This window comes from Choloepus didactylus, chromosome 2 (genome assembly GCF_015220235.1).
Source record: "Choloepus didactylus isolate mChoDid1 chromosome 2, mChoDid1.pri, whole genome shotgun sequence".
Taxonomy (NCBI): Eukaryota; Metazoa; Chordata; class Mammalia; order Pilosa; family Megalonychidae; genus Choloepus; species Choloepus didactylus.
Window position 1 is genome coordinate 178829367 of NC_051308.1, and position 16424 is coordinate 178845790.

Sequence of the window (16424 nt, forward strand, 5' to 3'; positions counted from 1 at the left end):
TGGTTGCTAACCCAGTACTATCATCCCAATCCCTAGGCATAACACATTTCCTCCTTCCAACATCACCTGATTTTTTTTCCAGTTATCCACCATTCTCTATACATTCATGTATTTCAAGGGAAGCTGACTCCCTCCTTCCTGACTTCAGCAAGTAGGCCCTGATTATCCCAATTAAACTAAGCTGGTTAAAGTCATCCCATTCCCATTGTTAAATGACTGGGACAAGAATAGACTTGTGAACTGAAATGGAAGCCAATGAAACATGAGATGTTTGCTTGGGGTTTCTGGGAAATGAATCTGTTTCTAAACAGAAACAACAGAGACAGCCTCTTTCTACCTCTGGACACTGTTTTCTCTGGAGGTCTAGATTTACGGCGGAGGCTACAGAAATAGGAAAGAACAATACAGGCATTTTGAATTTGGTGTAAATAGACAATCTGAACAAAGACAGACCAAAGAAGAATATACCTACCCAGTAATTCTCGGAGGTATTGAGGAGACTGTCAGTCATTTTACAAGGTTGACAATGGCAGAGTAGAGAGAAGAAAGGAGCCTGGTCCCCAGTGATCAAGCTTGTTTTTGACTCCCTATGCACTTTTCAGTTACGTAAGATCAAAACTCTCCTCTGCTTAAGGCAATCTGAGTCAGACTCTTCTCTTAGTTGAAGCCATAGCATCCTAAGTCACAGCGTGCATACAACATACTTGGCCGTCATCCTTGTTTAGACTCTGTGGAGCATCTTTTCTTCTTAAGAAATTGTCTTAACTTGTGGATTAAGACCACATACGTGCATACAACATATTTGTACGGTAAGCCAGACTGCTTTTAGAGAAAGGTGGTAGTTCCATCATAAGCTAGGATGAAATAGGAATTCAGGGTCTGCCCCAACACCTTAAAAATGGCAAACCTTTCAGCTTGCTACCCAAAGTTTGGTCCACTAACTGGAAGCATCAGCATCATCTAGGAGTTCATTAGAAATGCAGAATCTCAAGCTCCACCCCTGATCTACTGCATCAGCAGATGCATTTTAACAAGACTGATAAGTGCTTCCTTTGCACACTAAAGTTTGAGAAGCATTGTCTTAGGCCACTTGAGCCCTGGAAGAGAAGCAGCGTGAACGGCCCAGCAACAAGGCTGCATGTAATTAGTTTCCTAAAGTTGCCAGGACAAAGAACCACAAACAGAGTGGCTTAAAACAACAGAAACTCATTGCCTATGGTTCTGGATACCAAAAGTCTGAAATCAAGGTGTTGGCAAGGCCATGGCTCCTTCTGAAACCTGTAGGGGAGCGTGCAATCCTTGTGTTCCTTCGCTTGTAGATGTGTCACTCCAATCGCTACCTCTGTCTTCACACGGCCTTTTTCTCTAATGTCTATCTGTGCGTTTTCTCTCCTTCTTATAAGGACACCAGACATATTGGACCAAGGTACCACCCTATTCCAGGATAACCACATTTTTAACTTAACTAATTCCATTTGTAATGATGCTATTTCTAAATTACATTGACCGGTAGGGGGTGGGGGTAGGGTTTAGGACTTCAACTTATCTCTTTGGGGGTCAAAATTCAACCCATAACAGTTCCCAAAGGATCTCTTGAGGCGCCTCCAAATTTCAGCTTCCTTCTCCTTTCCCTTCTCTCCAGGGGGAGGGAGGACTCTGAAAATCATCAGTGTGAGCTCTCCCCTCTCCTGGCTCCCTCCTCTAGAGATTCTTCTGCTTGGATGCTTTGAAACCAAATCACATCCCTTGCATGAGAGGATTCTAGGACTAGTCTTCTGAAGCCCAAGGGATACCTCTCCCTGAACACATGGCTGCTGTAGGGGGCTTTTATTAAACAAAGGGAACCACATACCCACAAACCCAGCCATTGCCTGTGAATTCAACATGGGTTGAGAAAAGCCACACTGGAAGGATAAGATAATCCACAGCTGCCAGTCTAACACAGTGTGTATATTCAGCTGTCAGACAGGAATGGGAAAATAATTTGTGGGACTTAGTGCAAAATGAAAATGCAGATCCCCTTGTTAAAAATTATTAATAATTTTAAGACGGCAACAAGAAGAGCAGAAACCAAAATGAGGGATGCTTTTAAGCATGGGGCTCTATACAACTACATAGACCACACAGCCCTTTCTCTGAGAAAAAGGAATGCAGTTGTCTGCACTTTCAGAAAACTTTCATTAAAGAGAAATTATCACTGGAACAGGTCTATGACTGATTCATGGTGAATAAGATTCTGCAATAAACTATTATTTATTCATTTGTTCATTCAAACTTAACACATGCAAAAGCACATTACCAGTCTCTGGGACACAAATTAAAAAAAATAAATTAAAAAGACACTGCCCGTTTTCACTGAGCTCACACTCCAGTGGGCAAACTAAAATGCAAATAGGCCTATAATATGAGGCAGCCGAAAGTTATAATAATGGAAGAACCCAAAAATTATTAAATATTTAAAACTGAATCACAAATCCACAAAAATCCAAGTGTCTTCTATAGCTTAGCAAAGTTCTCAATTCACAGTTTCAGGTGTGGCAAACTTCATAAATGAGACCGCAAATTAGGCTGGTCTAGGATTCCATAAGATGAGTTTATGATTGAAAGATGAGACTCATCATTTTGCCTATATGGAAATTTTTTCTATAATGTGCCTGTGACGGTTAGGTTCATGTGTCAATTTGGCCAGGTGATGGTGCCCAGGTGTGTGGCCAAGCAAGCATTGGCCTAACTTTTACTGCAAGGACATTTGTGGCTGGTTAATAAACTAGAAGGCTGGTTTACTAAATCGTCAGTCAATTGGCTGCGGCTGTGACTGATCACATCAATGAAAGGCGTGTCTTCCACAATGAGAGAATTCAATCAGCTGAATTTAATCCAATCCGTTGAAGACTTCTAAGTGAGACAGACAGAGGACCTTCACTTCTTCTTCGGCTAGCCAGTGAAGTGTTTCTTGAGGAGATCATCAGAGTTGCTAGTTTGCTGCCTGCCATACAGAACTTGGACTCATGCAACCCCACAGTTGCGTGAAACACTTTTATAAAATCTTTTATTTACATATCTCGTGCTGATTCTATTTCTGTAGAGAACACTAACTAATACAGTGCCAAACTATTTTTCCTCAAGAGATCTTGCCCCCACTCTTCCTTTTCCTTCACCTTCTACTTTCTAATCTATCTCAAACCCATTGCAAGAGGTGGGAAGACCGAATGAAGTAATTCATTTTCAAGATGCGATCAGAGAATGCTTGGCAAGGTCTGGCTAAGAGACCCAAATATGTGTGTAAAAGAAAATGGAGAAATCTGTATGAATGTCAAACTCAAATTAAAAATAATAGAAAGAGAGGCAGCTTATTTTTTCTTTTTATCCAAAAGCCCAGCAATAATGGGCAGTTTTCACATCTTCGAGCATCAAATCCAATTAACCTTTCAAGGAGGATCTTGCAGGATTGCTTAAAAATGTCTGCCATAAGGAATGGAGAAATTCCAAAAGGCTATGTCACAACCATTTGTACAAAAGTCTAAAGCTATTTCACTGTTTCAGATGTAGAGTTTACTCTTGACATTTGGGTGAGAATGCCCAAATTATAATCACCACTCAAGAGAAACAGCAGAATATATTGAGGTGTAAATGCTGAACATTCAGCTAGTTTATTCTCAAATTAACCCCAATCTAGACTCCTGCTTTCTTAAGTGGGTGATTCATATTCCCACCTCAGGAAACCTATTGTGGAACTGTAGGACACTGTATTAACACTGGAAACTTGAATGTTAACCTGGTAAATATCAAGCTACTACTGTCATTGGTCAAGCATGAACTTAGAAAGCATATTTCAACCAGGTTGGTATTTTCTTAAATAACTGGCATTCACATGACTAAGCCCAACATTCTTCTGAGGAAAATCTTTCCAGTAGAGCAAAAATCTTAAGCTTGAATTACCAATAGGGGGAAAGTTTGAAACATACTGTTTTACAGATCATTTTATCCCTAATGGATGCATTCACTCTTAAAAAAAAAAAAAAGCACATTCTGATCCACACGTTCATTTGAATGGGGTCCAGCTGGCATGAGAAGTAGGGCATCTTGCACAAATCATCCCATGACTTGTGGGTGGGGGAGGGTGGTTTGGAGCCTTGGTTTTAAAGGGTAGCGGTGACACATATCCAATGCCATGCTGTGCAAGGAAGCTGGGCACGCAGCCTGCCTCCCTCCATCTCCATTGCAGGCCTGGAAGCAAGCCTGTCTATGCTTTTGTGAATCTGAACCTACGGCAGGTTGAGCCAACTCAATCAGTGGGGAAATACAAATGCCCACTTCATTTTTATTCAACTGACCCAAGGCTCGCAGTGAAGAGCTTCCTAGGACAGCCTGCCAGAGAAGCTCCAGGAAGCAGGGCTTCCTTAAAAAAGGCACATCCTGCCGTTGGCCATGTGGAATTTCAGAGGCCAGGGGAATACCCTTCAAAGGAAAAAGAGGAGCTCTAGCAAAAACAAGGTTGTTTTCATTTATCGTCCAAACACAAGAGCAGATCTATTTAAACACAGAGAGGAGAGCATCTTGCAAGGTATTACGAATAAACAAGAGCTAAATCTAAAGGTCTGTTCATTCCTAATAAGATGATATTGTATCCCATTGACATTATGGGCTGACTTAGGAGTTATTTATTTGCTTTTAGTCTTGGGGTTAGTCTGGTGAGATAGTATTTTTCTATGTTTTGCAGTGATATGAAGGGTAACATAGTGGAAGGCTGAAGACTGCACACTGCAGCCACAATCCCTGGATTTGAAACCTGGTTTAATCATTTTCCAGCTTTCGGATCTTGGGCAAATTATTTAATCTCTCTGGACCTCTGTTTTCATATCAATAAAATGGGATAATATAGCACCTACCTCACAAATTTGTTGTAATGGCCCAATGAGTAAAATATTGCTAAAGCCCTTAGAACAGAGCCTGACACATGTAAAGAGCTTCTACCCCCTCCAATCTATAAAATAAATGGTTGGGGTTTGATTTAGCCTATGGATGGGTATAACAAACAATTCAAAATCTTACTTTGGTTTCATTGATTTTAAGTGTTTTTAAGTGGATGAAAACAAAACAACTTTCTGATGCTACAAGACCATAAAGCTGTTAAATTGGTGCCATTGGGATTTAGAGAATCCTGATATGAATGCAGGCTGAAGTAGTCAAGGGAACCTTTATAGAAGGGAGTCATTCATTCATGCAACAATATTTACCAAGCACCCATTATGGCACCTGGCACTGTGCTTGTGCTTAGGGTAAACTGAAGAGAAAGAAGGGCAGGGTGCCTTTCTGTACTTGGGTTTGGCCTTGAAGAATTTGGAAGAATTCAATGAAAAGAGTTGTAGAAAATGGCCTTCGCAACCTGTCAGAGATACAATAAGGATGGTGGACATGAGAGAATGGTAAGTTTCTTTGGATGGTTTCTGCTTATAGAAGGCCAGAGAACTTGAAACCATAAGCAACAGAGAAGGAACAATTGAGGTTTCTGAGAGCAGGAAGTAAACAAGTATATGTAAGAAAGACACAAGAAGGACTGAAAGGGCGATAGGGTGGACCTTGTGACTGTGGACAGTTTAGAACGATGTTCAGGAGTCCAGGCATGAAATAAGGTCCAGATTTACGGTGGTGGCTACAGAAATAGGAAAGAATAATACAGACAGGCATTTTGAAGAGAAAACTGGGATGATGCTCAGCAAATGATTGAACCTTTGGGATTAAGAAAGAACAATCAAAGATATTCCGTGTCTCCTTGTCAGCTGAGATGATTAAAGCATTAACTTTGTTCAAAATGTAGAATCTCTAAAATAAGCAGTTTAAAGAAAATAAACTGATCCCCTCCCCCTCAATCCCACTCTTCAGAGTGTCTTAAAGCCATACATTGAAACCTAGTAGCAAAGCTGGAATGAAACTTCCAGTCTAGTGTTTTTTGTTTTTGTTTTTTTTTTACTATGTAACTCACTTTTTATTTGAAGTATCTTGCATTTGTCATGGATGCTTTCTGGGTTTTGCCACACATTTTAATGTTAAAGGTTAAATTATTTTTTACATGCATGTAGTGTGAATAGTTTTCCCCACATGGGAATAACGTTTATAAAATGATGACACACCGCGTGGGTTAAGAGTCTTTTTCAAGTGAAAAACTACTAACTGCCTAGTTACATTTCTCCCCACAAAATACAAACTGGTTAGTGACTGAATTTCTAGCCCAAACAGTCAAAACTGAGAGGATTAAAAATACAAACACAAGTCCTCAGATCCAATTAGGGGAGTCCTTTTTACAGACTAATCAATACCGGTAATACTCCTTGACTCTAGGGAGCTGGAAGCCATCCTAATAATCCCACTCAGAACAATTACCTTAAATAACTTTTTTCCAGTTCTCAGCTCATGAATAAAGGTAATATTTTGTTAATTCTATCTCAGAAAACTTCTTCCAAGTTGTTTTTATTTACAATGCCAACTTTTAAAAGGTCAATAAACTGAAGTTAACTGAACAGTAAACCAGGCAGAAATTACTTTACAAAAAGTTTTATTCAGAGCAAAGAAAAAAGAAATTTTTTTGATCATACTAGAAGAAACTTAGCCACAGGTTTGGAATCTGTACTCAAACTACACCTACACATGCAATGAGGAAAATATTCTGCTAATACAATTAATTTGCTGCTGTGTTTGTCTACTATTTGTCTAATGGTAACAATTATAAACAGAGCAGTGCAACTAGTATTTGGAACAATCCTTACAGTGTTACAGTGTCAGGCACAATGCTTCACTTCTCTTCACACCACTGGTTCTCTTTGAGTACCTGAGCTTTCTCCTCTTCAGTAAAGTCGTTTTTGATATTGGTCTTGCAAATCTCCTCAGGAGTTTTCCCCTTGATCATATTGGCAACAGTCTTGCATGTAACATCAAGCAAACCCTTGATATCTAAGTAGTCCGCAGCCAGAATAAGTTCAAAAAGTGTTCCCTTTCAGGATTTCTTGGTCCCAACAGGGTATAATCTGTTTGCTTTTCTTTCTCATCATCCTCAGGAGGAAGAGGATCATCTTTGTGGTGGGTGCACCAGTGAATGACCTTTTTTAATATGGCTGCATTAACATTTCGTAGAGGAACCGGGTCATCATCTCCATAATCCATTTCCAACTCTTCTAACATGGTCTTCATAGTCACAGATTGTTTGAAAATTTCCACAACAATCTCAAATATCTCTCCATCGGACCTCTGCAACTTAATTGAAGGCGTGGTGTTTGGTCTCAAGGAGACTGTGGGCCAGAGGCTGACCTAGTGCTTCTTTTTATCAACAAACCAAGGAAAAAGTTTCAGTATTGTGGAAAAAATAGTCAAACTCAGGTTTGACTTCTCTGCACAACTATAGGATCTCATTCAGTCTGAGCCTTGGATATAATACGTAATCTCCCAAGACTGTGAAAAAGCAGCACAAAAGATATTTAACACAGTAGAACTCATGGTTGTTGGGTTCCATCTCATCTAAATTGGCTCTCATCCTTGTTTAGACTCTATGGAGCATCTTTTCTTCTTAAGAAATTGTATTAACTTGTGGATTAAGACAACACACGTGAAGCAACTACCAGAAGAGAATTCTTGGCACCCTATTTAATTCCTTAGAGGATTTGCTCAGTAGAAACAGAACAAACTATGTTTGGTCTGTACAGGCAACATGACAATATAGCTGTAATGTGATTCAGAGGCAGAGTTACAAACAGCCACAACAGAAAGCAAGTAGCAATGAGTAAATGAGACCTGTCTGTGCACATCAGGATGGACATTCAGAAAGTGATCAGTTGCAAAGTGCTTCCAAACTGCAATGCAACCCCAGAGTGCCAGAATGTCAGAGCTGCAAGGGAACTCTTTAAATCATCTTGCTGTACCCTACTGTTTTACAGATGAGGAAACTGAGGCCAAGAGAGGGTAGAATAATAAGGACGATGTAGAGGAAAAAGAAGGGAGCAGGACTGTGAGGCTTATGAGCACAGGAGTTAGAACCAAGTAGATCTTAGTCAAATTACTTAACTTCTTTCTGTCTCATTTTTTATGACTTTATTTTTTAAATGAAGTAATAATGCCTTCTTTAAATGAGACTGTGAGCATCAAATGAAATACTTCATGAAAAGTGCTTGGCAGAGTTTGGCTTTGAAAGTCATTTTGAATTCTCCACACTCTCCCCTTCCCAACCACACACAAAGCTATCATATATGCACTGATGAAAACTGTTGTGGTGCCAGTGAACAAATAGCGATGATTTCCTCAACTTTTTGCCTAGCCCCTAAGACCTTAAGACCCAAGTCAACCATGCCCCAGACACAGAGCTACTGCTAGCATCTTCCTGCACTGCGAATACATACAGTGACAAGCTGGAGAGACAGGAATTGCAAGAGTTAAAAGGAAAACAGAACTTGGCTGATGTATTGGTTTCTGAGATCCCGGTGGCAGTCAGCCAACTTGCCTTATTGTGGCCAAGGAGAACTTGAAAATAAAGAAATGGGAAGCACCTTAAAGGGAGAACTTGTTTTGTTGTCTTCCTGGGGACAAGGTTTTCCTTTTAGTGGATGAATTCATTTCTCTCAACAAAATGATGGAATTTCCTGATATAAATTACCTGTCATTGTGCAAAAAAAAAAGAAAGAAAGCAAAACAAGATTGATAGATTGATTACGTGAGCATTTACTATGTGTCAGGCACTGAGCTAAACACTTTGTGTGTGTTAACTCATTAGTCCTCACAATAACTCTGCGAGGTAGGTATTAGTACTGACTTTAAAGCTGAGAAACTGAAGCACAGAGAAAAGAAGTAAATTGCCCAAGATTGCACTACTAGGAGAAAAGGAGGTCATAATTTGAAGCCAAGCTTGCTCTACTGCTACCTAAACCTGACAGACTGAGGGAAGCAGGAAGGGCAGAGACCACAGAACAGAACACAGAAAGCAGCAGCAGAATGCAAAGCAGGAAAGAGAACATGAGGAGAGAAGAGGAAAGGAGAGGGAAGGGAAGGGGAACAGTGTCACAGTGGCGAACAACCGCCAATGTAGAAAGGAAGGGTGAGTTGGACGAACCAGTAGGTAGCAAAGTCCTGGAAACTGTTACTGAACACATCTGCATAAGTAGTTTGTAAAGACTCTTTAAAATACACAGCCAACATATCACAAATCAGACACACTCAAGAGCTCAGCTGGGGTGATGAAGTCTTTGCTCACGACAATGGACAAAAGCCTCACCAACCCAGCTTTGTCAGACCAGCATGCAACAGCAGTTGGTAGCAGTTAAACACGATGGTCCAGAGAACACAGGTGTGGGGACTAGGTGGTCCATTCCAGTTGTGTGAACTTGTGCCTCAGTTTCCTCATTTATCAAATAAATGAAGAATAGCCCTCAGAGGGTTATGGTGAGAAATAGGTGATCCACCATTTAAACAGCCTCTCACTCAGGGCCTAGCACACTGATAGATTACAAATATTAATAGTAACATCAAAACTATCAACTTCAGGTGACTGTGGCCCATCTTTTTATGACTCCATTTCACCCTCAGAGAATATAGAGTCTTGAAGTTTTGCACACCTTTGGGGCATGTGCCTCACATACAGAGTTCATCTATTAGTTGTTTTTCCTGATCTGACTAAAGAATTTGTGATGAGAACAAGAAACACAGTGCACAGATAAAAAAGACAACACCTAAGGGCTGTATTTGTTTTTACGGAGGAGTAAATAGCATAAATGCTCTCTTTCGAGTCTATAAATAAACTTGCAGAGAATCTGCACATTTGATGACTTTCTAAAATGTGCATTTTATTATAGTTATTGAGAACTGAGCATCTGTGAAGAATATTAAAATCAAAAGCAGTGTGAAGCCTTAACTACAATGAAGCTATTAATACAAAATTGCAAACTATAACCCTTTCCAAACCACAGTCAGAACGACTTTATTTTTCATATTAAACAAAAGCCAACTGATGATTGAATTGCCTTTGAAATATTATAAAATAAAAATCCTATTATAAGCAAAATGAGAAGATGTGCCCAACAGATTGATAAACAAAAGGAGAAATAGATTTTCCTTTCCATCATAAGAGAATTGCATTAAGATTCAAAGAAGGCATTGCAAATCTCTCTGAAACATCCAACATAGCTTATTAAATTTTGCTTTGATGTACAATTCCATAGAAACCTATAAATTGTGAAAAACTGTAAACCAATTTGATTAAAAACAGTCAGAACAAAGAGATCCTGGATAATAGTTTTGCTACCTCTATAATCACGTATTCATTTTTTTATTAGCCAGTAATTTTTATATGAAGAATTATAGAAATGTTTCATAATATTACAGGAACTAGACATGACTCTACTGAAATTTACCATCTATCTGCTAAGCAGGCTACAGTAATATTACTTATTGTTACCTATCAATTGTTGTGGTACAGATGATGCCACATTTTGCCCTTATATGGAATTTTTAAAATATAATTTCTCAAAGGTAAAAACTGAGAGCCAGTATTACTTGGTGGTTAGCAACATAAGTTTGAGGGTCAGTTAGCTCATGGTTCAAGTCCTAAACTTTATCACTTATATGGGCAATCATTAAATGCTCAGAGCCTCAGCTTCCTCATCTACATAATGGGGATGAAGATCATAGTATCAACCCTATCGAACTGTTGTGAGGATTAAATGAGATTGATAATCATAGAGAATTTAAGAACAGTTTCTGGTACACGGGAAAAGCTCAAGAGCTATTGTTGCATTAATAAATCTGAACCATACTAGAATATTCTTTCCTTGTGGGGAGGGGTGGTAGTTAAAGCTATATCTGCTTGTTAAAAGAAATTATGGACAATTTCAGGGGTAATGTTTATTCACAGTCTTCCTTATGCAATATGCAGTGATTAAGGGTTGTTCTGGCTCTCCTATCTTTTTTTAAGTTATAGGGCAGCTATTTTTTTTTTTTTTTTTCAGTAAGGTCTAATTAGGGAAGGCAGGAAAAGGAAGGAAGAACTTAAGTAACTTATGAGCAACTTCAGTTGAAGAGGTGATTCAGAGCTAATGCTCTGAGTGTAAAAAGCTATCCCTTCCCTCTCACCAATCAGCCAGGAAAATCAAGGGCTAACCATGCGTGGATGAGATGTAGATATCACATATGTACTGACAATATAGAAATAAAATAACAGTTTCACAGGCATTGGTATGGATAAATCATGAAGTCTTAGGATTAGATTTATGACCTAGGCTCTAGGTCGGTGGTGAACAAGGAAGTCTTCCTGAAAAATAATGGAAAGAAATATCTGTCAGGTCCATAATTCAGCCAGAATAAGGGTTTATCATGCAGAGTGGGTGTAGTGATGGACTCTTCAAAAAGCCTTAAACAGAGAGGTACGTGCTCTCCTTTTCTTTTAGAAAATTTCCTGGAATGCTCTGCTACAGCACAGCAACAAAGCAGTTGGCATGTTGGGATTTGGGTGACATTCATTTAGGAGAGAAAGTTAATAAGCTTGGTAGCTTGCTAAGGAATCTGGGAGAGGCAAGGCATGGATGGAACCCAAAATATGGATGGCTGGCCCCAGAAACTGCTCAGATATCAGGTCAGAAGCTAAGTAACCTGGCAGGAGTCAGAGAGTACAGATGCACCAGGAATCTGGGCAAGTAACCAAGGATACAGTCAATAGACAGTAATGTATAAATGTAGCAAGACCCATTTAATTAAATGCAAAAAAAAAAAAAAAAAAAAAAAAAAACAGGAAATGTGTTTGGCTCTACACATGCAATGTGTCATTTAATGCTTACAACAACATTGACTCACCTCCACCTTATCAGGTTTGGTCCCTGTATTAAAAAGTTCTTGAAGACTCCAATTCCATGCTTTTTTCAAAGCACTTTGCTCACTTTCAATCACTTACTTATCTGTATGTCTCTGCATTAACATCATTGTCACTAAGCTGTAAGCTCCACAATGCCCGTGTTCATGATGTTGGCTCACCACTATACACCTAGTGCTTAGCACAACATCTGGAACCCCAATAAATGCTTGCTGACAATCTTGTGAAGTTGTGATTCAAAAAACAAACAAACAAAAACCTGAAGCTCAGGCTTGGCCAAAGATACCCAGCAAAAAATGTCAGAGCCAGGATTTGAATGCAGGTCTGTTTTGACTTTCAAGACTCTGCATTTACCCATTATATTATATAAACAATCAGAAGAAAAATCACACAAACACAACAACAACAAACCCAGAAACTTCAGGTGGGAGACAACTCCCACCTGAGAGGATGCTTCATACATTTCCCTGTAGGATACAAGTACATTTTAGAGCATAGGAAGTTTAGCATTTGCAGGTGGGAAGAGAGGACTTATAAAGTTACAAGAGTACACAGGTGAACCTACTTAAGATGGGATCAGTTAAGATAGGACAGTAGGGATCCCCCATCAGTGAAATTCAGAGGGTACAAGTTCTAATGGAAACATTTGTGGAGAAAAATGGACTATGGAAAGGTCTACCTCTGTCAACAGCAAGACCTCTTAAGAGCTTGACTTGATCGGGCCTAGAGAGAAAGAGCTTCAGTGATGACAACAAGCCTAATAAACTAACTGATTCAGTATCAAAATACGTATCAAAGAACCGAAGTGCTTCAAAGCCATTTAAAAACAAGTACATGAAAAAAGTACATGATATACTTGGATATCTAATATCACGATTCTTTCTTCCACTTGTCAACATGCCTCTGAAAAATACTGATGCCAGAAAATGTGGGTTAGAAAAAGAATATTCAAAAGCTAAATTAAACCTTTACTTTGAGCCATAAGACCTCATTGGTGGTGCCAATGAATGGAGAGCTTGAGGGAGGGACACCAAAATCCCTTCCAATTTTCATTAGTTGTCCCATAACTAACATTAAATGTAAATAAAATCTGGGTATTTATCACCCAAACATCGCTTCAAGACAACCCTCCCCCAAATAACAAGAATGTTGCTTGTAGCTACTAAAGCCCATTCCTATTCAACATTCAAAGTAAGTGTTTTAAATTACCCAGAAATAGACATTTATTAAGAGACTTACAAAGTCCAAAATAAACGGAGAGTCATACCATGTTGATGAATGGAAAAATTTAATACCATAAAGATATTGATTCTTAACCAACTGGTTTACAGATTCAATTCAATTACAATAAAATTCTCAACACATTTTTAAAAAGACCTTGACGAAATGATTCTAAATATTTTTGTTAGGGCAAATGTCCAAGAATATGAAGATATTTCTGAAAAGTAGAGTAATATGGGGCATTTGAACAATAAGAATTTAATAACATTATGAAGTTATAGTAATAGGACAACTTAACACAGGGATAGACAAATGACCAAAAGAATAGGATAGAACATATGGAAATTTTATGTATAACAGATTTCACATTGCAGATAACTGGTGAAAGACTGGAATAGTGCTAATTCAAATTAAGATTTTTTATTGTGTCTGTAGGCAAAGAAAAAAGCACCAATCATTATCTTTTGATTTGATAAAGCAGTCTTGTGAGGTTAAAAATTCTAGGTCAATCACAACACCATTATGAGGGTAAAAAAAAGTATCAAGAAAGGCAACCAATCAGAAACACCATGATCTTTTTCAGATCTTGGCAACATTTTCTAAAGTCTTTGGAGTCTTAGAAGACTCAAAGTAATTGTTTCAAAGACACAAATGCAAACATGTCCTTTTTCTTCTTCAATTCTTCCAGTAGTTTCTGTCACTCCAGAATAAATTCCAGATACTTCACCACTGCTCATAAAGCCCTGCCTGATCTGAATCTTACCTTCTCTTTCCCCCTCCTCCACTAGACTTTAGCCACATCTTTTGTTCCCTGAGTTTAATGTCCCTGGACTTTTACACCCACCTGAAATGCCCTGTTCCCAGATCTTCACCTGTCATAATGTGAAGTCTCAGCTCAAACGCACCTTCTCAAAAAGACCTTCTCTGCCCATTTAAAGTGGCATTCACTACCATCCCCCATTCTTTGCCACATGATTCTTTTTTTTTTTCATTGAATTTAACACCATCTGAAATTATATTCTTTATTCATTGGGTTTATTAGTCCATCTCCTATACTAGAATGTAAGCCCCATGAGAGCAAGGACTGTGTGTCTTGCTTGCCTGTTTTCCACATCTAGAAATGTGATTAGTTCATACAATTTCATTGTCACTAAAAGACTTCCTCCGCATCTTAGTCAAAATTTGGTCAAGAGTATAACGAACTCTCTTCTTCAAGGTGCCAATTCGAAGTAGGTTACTATGAAGACAGAGTACAGCAGAAAACTCAAGAGAAGAAAATCCAGATTATTTAATTTGATCTGGCATTTATATTGAGCAGATTATACTTTGTTGCAATTATATACAGAACTATATTTGGTTTTGTAACTAGGTCAAAATAGACTTCAGCTGAACACACTTCAAAATGTACACTAAATTGCCCCACTATATAGCCATTACTGGAAACAACTTGTCCCAGTTTAACAAAATTACATAAGCTTTCTCTGTTCAAATTGATAATTCATTGAATCAGGAAAGGTGCTCATCTCTTTGCATCAAGAAATGAAGAGAATCATTTGTATTCATGAAAGGCAGAGCATATTGGGAAAGGAGTTGAGGGCAGACGGGATTCATCCTGAAACTCTAGTACTAGATAACAGAATCTTAAAACAAATTAGCACCTTAAGATCATCTAACCTAACCCTTCACTTGAAAACAGACTTTGAAAGATACAACAGATAATAATTATTGCCCTCATACTATATTAAATTTATATAAAAAATTGTAGTTTACACAATACTTTCACATATATTCTGTGCTTTGATATTTACAACTTGGTGAGAAAGGCAGGAAAGCTCACAACATTTACCGTTCTACAGATGGGAAAATAAAGATACACAGCCAGGAGCTGCAAAGAGGACACTGAAAATTTATGCCTACCTACCTAGCAAATTCTTGACTTCATTCTATTAGCTAATAAAGAATAGCACCAGGAGATATTAGAATTTTCTGAATTAAATAATTTTTTCTTTCTACAACTTTACTTTCTCTCCCTAATATTAAATGGCTTGTCCAAAGTCACTCAGCCAACTGGGGCAGTGCCAGGATTAGAACCCAATACAGAACTCTCAACCACCTCACCAAGCTATCTTATTAAACAAAAGCCAAAAATTCCTGCCATACCATGCGACTCATTGATATGAGCTATTCTAGCTCTATGAACAAATCAAGTTTCAGCTCACAGTCTGAATATTTGACAACAGTAAAATAAATCATGACACAATGGAATATTTTACAACCAGTAAAAATAATGCACTTGAGGACTATTTCATGACGATGACAATGATAGCTAGTATTTCTTGCCCGAGCATTTACTCTGAGTTTTAGTTTCCTTGGCTGCTCAAGCAAATACCATGTAATGGGTTGGCTTACACAATGGGAATTTATTAGCTCACAGTTTTGAGACTAGGAAAAAGTCCAAATCAAGGCGTCATCAAGGCAATGCTTTCTTCCCAAAGAATGGCTTCAAGTTCTAGGGTTGGCTACTAGTGATCCTTAGTCCTGGGCTCCTCTGTCACATGGCAATGCACATGGTGACCTCTCCTAGCCTCTCCCTTCTCCTCCGGGTTCTTCTGACCTTTAGCTTCTTGCCTCCTGTGGCTTTCTCTCTCTGTGTTTGAATTTCATTCTGCTTATAAGGAACTGCAGTAACAGGATTAAGACCCATCCTGATTGAATAGGACCGTACCTTAACTGAAGTAACCTCATCAAAAGGTCCTACTTACAATGAGTTCACACCCACAGGAATGGATTAAGTTAAAGACTATGTTTTTCTGAGGTACACACCTCCAAACTACCATACTCTCTAATACTGTTTTTTATATATACATATATACACATAAAACATATGTTAAACTTATTTAATCTGCATAAAACTTATTGGGTAGGGATTATCCACATTTTACACTGGAAGAAGCTGAGGCACAGAGAGGTTAAATAACTTGCCTAAGGTCACACAGTTGGAAGGTAGAGAGGTTGGGATTTTAGCTAGGCAGTTTGTCTCTAGATCTATGCTTTTAACAAATACACACACTGCTTAAGATAATGGTTACAACCTAACATAAATATATAAATATATATAAATGTACTTGTGTGTATACATATAAAATTGAGTTCTTTGATATAAAAATATATTTTGACCATAAAGCTATTAAGACCTACCATTTATTGAGTGCTTACTTAATATGTCAGGAATGTGCTAAGTGCAGTTCATACATTATCTTGCTTAATCCTCCCAACAATCTTATGTGTTAGGTGTTATTTCATCCACTTTACAGATGAGATTGCTGAGGCTTAAAGAGTCTCAGATTTGTCTGTCTCCAAAGCC

The 16424-nt window shown here is 38.4% G+C and overlaps 1 protein-coding gene and 1 pseudogene across 22 annotated transcripts in view; both read right to left on the reverse strand.

Annotated features, from left to right (window-relative positions):
- The window catches only part of SGIP1 (SH3GL interacting endocytic adaptor 1), a 220898-nt gene that overhangs the window by 190997 nt on the left and 13477 nt on the right, over positions 1–16424 (reverse strand). The gene's annotated exons all lie outside the window — the stretch shown is intronic.
- On the reverse strand, positions 6741–8645 carry LOC119528174 (annotated as a pseudogene).